Genomic DNA, 9,222 nt, shown 5'->3' with positions numbered 1-9,222 from the left:
TGTGGCATAACTATTCATAAGCTTACTCTGCTAAATGCATCTAAAGAATTGGAGTCTGATATACAAAAGCATATGCTACAATGCACCTGACATTTTAATATACCATAAGAATCTTTGAAACTTTATTATACTTCCTTAGGATTTGACATTTTGCCACCTATTGCTTGCATGTTATTCAGAACTACCTTTTGACAGGCACTGTAATGTTACTGGAGAGAACTAATGCCTTTTATCTTGATGAAGTAGACTTGTTCTGTAATACCAGAACAATGTATCAAACTATAGGTTTATGATAACAAGGAACCTTTCATAAGAATTTTAAAGGAGCAACAAAATCAAGTTAAACTAAATGCGACTGAAGAACAAGAATGGCTACCATTGTTAAGGAGCATATCTCAGCTCAAAGGTTCCTGAAATTTTATTTTACAATGTCTGAATTTGATATTCTCATTTAGAGAAGCAGCAGTGTTTTTCACTGGATTGATAAAGTAACTAACTACAGGGTTTTATCAGTATTGCTGAATTTGTGGAAGTCTAATTCCTCTGTGCATTACTTGAATTATGGAGCTAAGATTGGGCCCCCTTATACTGTATCATGTCAGTCATGAGACTACAGGATGCTGGATAAAAGCATGAGATGGCCAATCAGCTAAAGGGATCATTATCTGAAAACAGTAGAACAGACAAAGGAGATTTTTCAATCTACAATCTATAATCACAACAGCGAAGAGAAGACAAAAAACAAGAAAGTGGAAAAGGATCACAGAATGATCAAATACTGATGATCCTTTTTTTCCCCTCTTTTGACAACTGAACATATAATTAAAGGTTGTATAATTATGGAAAACATTTGGATAGAATATAATAACTGCAGTAGAATTCAGTAATTCTGAATTATTTGGCCTTTTTACCTTCAGTATATTATTTTATTTAACTTATTAATGGATTCATTGTAGGTTCTGTTTGGAAAACATTCATGAAGTATGCCTTGTTTCTGTTATACCATAATAATTTATTTCATTGGTATTTAAAACCAGTAGGGATATTTTCTTTTTTCCATTTGTCTTTACCCCTTTCCATATACTATATTACCATTTGATATAGTCATAAAAGTCTTGCTTCTTAAGCAGTAACAAAGCAGTAAATTTTATTAAAGCACCTTCAGAATACCTTGGAGGGCATTACATTAAATCACAGAACTGTCAAGCCCCATAGCGTTCCAAAATAGTTAGCTTGTAAGTCAGTCTTATTGAAATTAATTTCTCATAAGGCCAGTTCCCTGTCTTTGATAGGCTTTGGATATAATGAGAGGTGGGATGAGATTTCCCTCTTGGAAAATAGCTATTCAAAAGAGACTAAGCCTCTGGCTTCTCCAGGGATGCCATCTTAGCCTTAGAGTCAGACCAGGTTAGATCAATACTAAGGCAAAGGATCTTAGATGTAGAAGGCCAAACAGAAATTGCTGCTTTTTCTCATAATATATTCGTCAGTAACCAAATCCTAGTGTCCAAACCAGCTTCATATTTATATTATGTTACCGTTCCTAAATTTAGGACAGCCCTATCTCTAGCCCGATTTAATGCCCTCCCCACAGCTGTTTTGGAAGGGAAATATAGGAAAATCCCATATGAAACCCGATACTGCCCCTGTGACACAAGTGCCATAGAAACCATGGCCCATGTTCTTTTGTATTGTCAGTTTTACAGGGACATTCATCACCAGCTGATTACCCCCCTTTTATTTAAATTCCCGGGGCATTCTGATAATCGTTACTTATGTTATCTGTTAAACAACCAAGATAAATGTATTTCTTTGAAAGTAGCAAAATTCTGCTACGTTATGTGTAAGCTTCACCCACAAATGGTTGCCAACAGTTATTGTTATTAAGGGATCATTTTGCTTGTTTTATAGAATGTATTTTATTGGTCAGTGACAAAAATAAAGTTTCTGCCTATGTCTATGCCTTGCATAGATTCTCTACAGAATGCATTGCAAAGAGATATCTAATGGCAAATATCTAACCCCTCTTCTATGACGTGTGAATTATATATACAGAATTCATGCATGCACTTTTGTATGTAAGTAGGCCTTGTTTCACATACTGCATGGTAAATGCAAGAGATAGGAGAAGGACACCCAGCCTCATGTGGACAATTTATTCTGGCTGAACATTTATGATTCTTGAATGCATCCCTTAAAGAGCAAGCTTACTATAACTTAATACAAATAGTCCTTGTTTCATGTCCATTTTTTTAGTGATCATTTGAAATTATGATGGAACTGAATGAAGGGACTTACAATCAGTCCTCGAAGTTCCATCCGTTGTGCCCCTGGGATCTTGTGAACAAAATTCAGGCCCTCTCAGGCCCACCTACATTTACGACTACCTTTTGGTCACCAGCCTATCCACTGCTCCCAGCTGCCCCTGCCACCCAGCCCTGCCCACCACTGCCATGCCCGCCATGCCATGCACCAGTACTGTACCAGCTGGTCCTTCTTTGTGCCTCCTTATTTTGTGCTGATGCCTCCAGTGCATCTCTTGTGCCCAGGCCTCTGTTCACACCCTGGCCAGGGCCTCTGTTCAAGGTAGGCACGTGAAAGAAGGCCCAGCTGCACTGGAACAATAGAAGGACCCTTCTAGCCAGGTCCTTCTTCCATGAAAGAAGACCTTGGCTGGCACACAAACAGAGGACCTGTCTGGGTTGCAAATGGAGGCTGTGCCCAGGGTGCAAGAGAAGCCCCAGTAGCATCAATGCGAAAGAAGGCTCTGGCTGGTACAATAGTGGCACATGGTGCGGTGGGCATGGCAGGCAGGACTGGGTGGCGGGGCAACTGGTGGCAGCAGGTAGGCGGGTGGCCAAAACGGCAGAGATGGTGGGGGGAATTCAAGAGAAGGCAGTCTGTTATTGAGGCTTGGTGCTAGGAGGGACCAAGCCAGGAATGGCTTGGATCGAGTTGGGTCCTCGGCTAATGACCAGTGGGATTTGGTTAAGAACGGCTATTGGGACAATAATTGTTTTTGAAAATTAGAAAAGTAGCATTGACTGTTCATATCATACTGAATTATTAGAGTCGCTAGGCATAGCCTAACCATATTGAAACTATATCAGTTCATAGATGGACTTTAAATAGACAGTAATTCAATTTATATATACTGTAAATGAGTGATACTAATAAATGTGCTAGTGATATATGGTTGTGAAAGTTAGATGCTGAGAAAGAGAAAGATAAGACACCTTTAGAGTATGGATTTGGACTAAAAGTATTATGGACTTCAAAAAGAATCCAGTTAATTCTGGATCAAACAAAAGCTGACTGCTCTCTAGGAGTTATGATATTTTGGGCATATGATATGACCAGAGGATGGACTAGAAAAAAAAATGCCTATATAAAAGAATGGGAAGACAGATAAGGTGGATGGGTAGGATTACTGGAATGTCCTGGGAAGAGTGACAAGTTTGTAGGTGATAGGTTGTGGTGCTGGGAATTTGTCTTGATAGCACCTATCAGTTCTTACATCCATTTATTCAAAGTGTCCTTCGACTCTTGCACAGATTTACTGATAACAATTAAGTGAAGTTTGTAAATGCTTTTTCAGAACTAAGTGGGGCTTTCTCCCAGATAAGTTGATATAGCTGTAGTCTTCTACACATATCTGTTTGTAAGTTAAGCTGAACTCAATGGGACTTCTGAATAAATTGTGCGTATTGAAGAAATACTGTATGTTATAGATGTTGTAAGTCCTACTAGGGTAAATAACCACTGTTTCCTAATGCCTGGAACCCAATTATACTTGCTGGTCAGATTAGGGTTTTAAACTAGAGTTCTATCTTGGAAATGTGTGCCAAGAAAGACAAAAGAGAAACAAAGAGTTTGATGTCTGATTAATTTTAACATCTTATAGACTGCTTTGACTGGAAAGATGTACCACCTTTACTCAAGGTTTGCTGCCATATCTCGATATTTAATTTTCTCACTATTTCTAATTTAGCTGTTCCTCTGTGCTGATGTTGGCATCGGGGTTATATGGAATTATAAAGCAGCTTATTGTGATGCCAACAAAGACAGTATTTAGGACTCCAAGAAAAAGATGAGGTGATTTTTCTTTGTTAATGGTTTTCTGCTGTTTCTCTTAATTGCACTTGAGATTGGGCTTTTGCAACTATTTAATAATATTAATAAATATATTAACTTACAATTATATTTTGCCTGTGACAGCACATCATATTAATGCATTTTGTCTTTTAACCATGATTCACCAAATATACCAATGATAGGCCAATTCAGACATAATGATAATCATGATTACAAAACACAGTGATTGGTGTTACACAATGCACTAGGTTGCTGGTTGCTATTTAAGTGAGAGAAGCTTAGGAAATCTCAGGGCTGTAGAGTAGACTGGGAAACTGGAAAAACATCCTGGAAGAAAATAACAAACCACTTCTATATTTCTGCGAAGAAGACAGTTTCGATACTGTATGTCCATGTAATTCACAGAAATCAAGGGAGACTTGATTATGTAATGATTTCAGACTCCAGAAAAGCTTCTGAATGGCTATCATTCTTGCAGAAAAGTGTGCCTTTTCTTCTTATCTAAAGTTAACTTGTTCATCTTGACTTGTCTTGGGTTAGAAGCCCCTGTGAAGTGAAAGGTGATCTCTTTCCCCAATTTTCTTGCAATATCTCCATTATTGGATAAGGGAAAGATATTAAAAAGTGATTTGGAGGCTCCTGAATTCTGACTTTGATCCTTGGTGTCTCAGAATTCACAAATTCATATTTGGTCCTATGTATGTTTCTTTCAGCATATTGCAGTCTGATACAACCCAGCCTGATATAGTAAGATCATTTTACAAGCCTCATCATAAAATTCTGCACAATACTAAAATGACCCAATTATAGATGTAAATAAATCAGAGGAGAAACTCCAATGAGATTTAGGTAGTGGTTTTCTATTTACTTTCCTATAATTCAAAAACTCAGATACATGAAGACTGTACAAAGAGAAATGGGATTGCAGACAAATGTACTCTGTATTAGTGTTCTTCCATTGTCTCCAGCCTCATTTCTGTAGTTTCTTATGTATATAAGAACGAGTATATATGTATATAATTGCTTATATTGCAAAACGTTAATAGAAGATACAGTTAGTGTGGGGAACAGCATGGTGTGAAGAAAGTAATTTGGGGAAAAATGTCAAGAGGGAACCACTGTAAAGCAAAACCTTTCAGTAGAAGAAATGTAAGAAAGATAATGCAAAGAATCTTAAAATCCAAGCTTTGTAACAATATACGTACGTATAAATGGGAACCAAGAAAACACACCAAGTATATATTGTAGAACTGTTATTCATGACTATTTTTCTTTTAAAGCAGGGGAACAATGTGTTAGATTGCAGATGTTGTTGGATTACAACTTTCATCACCCCCGCCAAGACTGATCATGCTAGTAGGAATTCAGTAATATCTAGAGGACCACTCATTGTTCATCCACACTTCAAAGTATACAACAGTTGTTTAAATAGGCAGCTGTTTAGCTTGATCCTGTAGTCTGCTTTTTTGAAGTGGATCAAACATTGAGGTGTTCCAGAAAAGATACTTGTAAAAGTTACTTATATAGAGATAGACCCTGTTACTTGTCCACTATATTAAGATAAAATTACTTATTAAAAAAAAAACACCACCACAAAACCTTGATATACCATTAATCCATCTGGCCACCAGTGTCTATGGCAGATACTATTTTTTTCTAGTTCCTTTCAGACTTTGGCAGAATGTTAAATGAGGAGGGATTATGGTAGTTGTAGTCCAGTAACATCCAATCTACATGAACCAGACCAAAAAGAGTGGTGTGAATCGAAATTGATTGCTCATGCATGTAGGATTCTCTCCAGATTGTCAGAGAAGGGTTTTTCATGTCTTTTTAACTTGAATAGATGTATGTTACCATGCTGCAAGGATGTAAATAAATGCATGACCAAAGACAGACCTAGTATTTCTATTGTATATAAGGGTTTAAATAAAATATAAACATTTAAAACAAAGGTAAGAAACTAATTTCACATCCAGCAATGTTTTGCTTCTGCTTCCTCTAGCTGATTCTAGTAAACAGCCTATGTGTAGAACAATAACTTTGGATACATTAAAATGGCTATTTTGATTAGGGATTGCAAATGCACATGAATGTACCTTGCACCCAAGGTTCTGGGTATTTGCTTTTCTGTTCCAAATTTCAGCCTTGGTGACTGATGTTCTGACTAAATGTAAAACTTCACTGTAATAAACTGTTCCTAAATGAGCTATGTGCCAAAGAATATCTGATATGGTTAATTTGTGTGATTGGATCCCTTTTCATTTTTAATTAAAAAATGGGTTAGTTTAAAAAATGAGTAAGTGTAACTAAGATTTGAACTATGGGAGAGAGGTGGTTAATTATTTTCCCATGTTGTCTTATGACCTATCTTTTGGTAACCCAGAGGTTTTGTTGTGACTCCTTCCCTTGTTGAACTAAAAATCAAAGTTCTGGGAGATGTAATGAAAGCTCCATTTATAGTTGCCCTCTGTTTGTTTTTTTTTAATTCAATCAAGAATCCTGCTTTCTCTAATAATTCATGCTTTGAGATATTACTATTAAAATAAATACAAGTTTTCCCTTGTTAATAAAGTAGAAGTGCTACGTATATTATTAAATGTATTACATTGTAAAATTTAGTTATTAAATGGCAGCATATTAATGTCTCTTAAATCTCAAATACTAGATTTGTATTTTGACTTTTAATTAAAATGTTGTGTTGCTTTGGAATATTCTTGTTGTCAGTTTGATGCATTCCTAGTTACTTTGGATTTAATTCCATAAATTGGGTTTGAAATATCAAAGTATTAAAGGATCAAATAAAGCACTGTGTTTACAGGAAGATCCAATGCTGGAAGGAGGCTAGTGCCAAAACTTTTTGTAATAATACTGCCTTTTATGAAGCACTGACTTCTGTATCTCCCTTGGACTTTCTTGGAAATTGGATTTTTTATTTCAATAAGAATTAAATGTGCTTTTAAAATCCATCATATTCTGGCTTATACTAAAAATAAACATCAAGGCTCAGACTGGCTCCATTGGTATGGTATGTCATTTCTCTCTCGTTCTCCTGTTGGCCAACTCCAGCTGTGCTTCTGTCCAGGAAAAAGCCCAGTTCCCATAAAAGAGTAAATACCAAGAACCAGAATTATTTGAACACTAAATAAAACATAAGTGCCTATTTTGTTCCATTCTGATTCTAACTGTGAGAATGGAGTGTTGTGCAGACAGGTGTATATCTTTCCATGAGTTAGAAACAGCAAAAACAGTCATGTTTCAGGATGAATGAATCTTTGTGCCATCATTCTCTCTTCTTTTGATGTTGTCTGAAACTTGAATCAGTCTCTGATAATGGTGGCTGTTAGGCAGGGTCTACTGTGGTGAAGCACCTTTAAGTATCCAATGTAAAGCACAAAGATGAGAGTAGAGTTGGTTTAGACTATTTACACAACACTGTGTCTTGACACCAAGTACTGCCAACACTGATAAAGTTTGACCTATTATTAGGCAAAGTGAGAAGGTCTTCTCAGGCAGCCAGTTTTGGATGTCATGGAAATAGTTATTCAATTTTTCTTGTATTTACTTCTGAGGAATGACATTTGTGAAATTTTCTGTATCAGGCCCTGAAAATAATTTGGTTGGCCATGAGTCTTCCACAGCAAAATATTTGGGCTGATCCAAAGAGTTATCAAGCAAGCAAGCAAGCAAGCAAGCAAATAAATAAATAAATATCAGCCTCTGCTGCCTTAGACTACACTAAACTTGATGATATAGGGTAATGGTTTATTTTATTTGTTACTTATAATTTTATCCAATTCTTAAATAATAGTATTGAATAATAGTTTCACATAGTCTGCACTTCCACAGCAGAGACTGTTCAGCTGTGACTTTTTAAAAAAAAATAGTGTTGCTTAATATATCAGTTGCTTAATAATTAGCATCTCAACTTGGAGAATTTTCATGAGATGTCAGCAAGACATAACCTCCACTGTTGACATGTTGTGACAGTGATCAACAGACAGGTGAAGCATTTCGTACAATTCGAAGACAACAGAGCAGAAGTGATTGATACCTAGTGGCACTGTGGCTAAAGATTAGCTCTGCACACTTACACTTTTTGCAGCATTATCCAAGATGGTGTGCAGGTCCATTTCACACCAGGGGCTGTGGTTGTTTACTAGGGTTGACTAACAGTGTCTGGACATCTTGTCACAAGGTCCACTATTGCACCAGGCCCAGGGTAGTTGCAGCTATACATATGGATATTTAATGATACAGTCCCTAAACATAGATCTTCTGGGCTGAAAGTAAAGAACTTATTGGTCCCAGAGTGACTGGCCAACACAAAGACATCAGTTGACTTGCTGCACCTTTGAACAGGGTGCAGAAGAAACTTGTGACAATGGAGTTGTGGTTGCTATCTATTGAGCTTCCTATTAGCAAAGCTGGAAAGGAAGCTAAAAAGGTAGCCTTTTTCTAGCAGCCACTTTAGGCTTTATTCTGTGGATAACCCAGGGTCATCACCTTCAGGTCATCCTCTAATGTTCCAATATCTAGGGACATACTCCTCTCACTTCCAGTGATCCATTGTTTCCCTACATGGGACATCACTGACACTCAAGGTCTTAATGATTGCTCCCCTGCACTCATTAAACAGATTCCTACTGACATTGTTATCTGAAAGTTGGTCCCTTTGTAGACCTTTTTGAAGCATTTGGATACTTATAAATGCTCTCTCTGCATGTTCCAGCAAGGATCTAGGACAGACCCTTGCTTTATGTCCAATATAAATTTCCAAATTATATTGAGGACAAGAGATAGTGCTTCCCAACTGTGCACCCCACATAATGTATCTGGCTAAAGATGTTGTTGTTGTTTATTCATTTAGTCGCTTCCGACTCTTCATGACTTCATGGACCAGCTCACGCCAGAGCTTCCTGTCAGTCGTCAACACCCCCAGCTCCCCCAGGGATGAGTCCGTCACCTCTAGAATATCATCCATCCACCTTGCCCTTGGTTGGCCCCTCTTCCTTTTGCCTTCCACTCTCCCAGCATCAGCGGCTAAAGATAGCAATAGAGATATATGCAGAGAGGGTGGAGGAAACAAAAGGGAAAATGATGAAAGCAACATCGTGCCATTGTGTTGCA

The sequence above is a fragment of the Candoia aspera genome, chromosome 8 (assembly GCF_035149785.1).
Source record: "Candoia aspera isolate rCanAsp1 chromosome 8, rCanAsp1.hap2, whole genome shotgun sequence".
Classification (NCBI taxonomy): Eukaryota; Metazoa; Chordata; class Lepidosauria; order Squamata; family Boidae; genus Candoia; species Candoia aspera.
Note: the sequence above shows the minus strand (reverse complement) of the source record.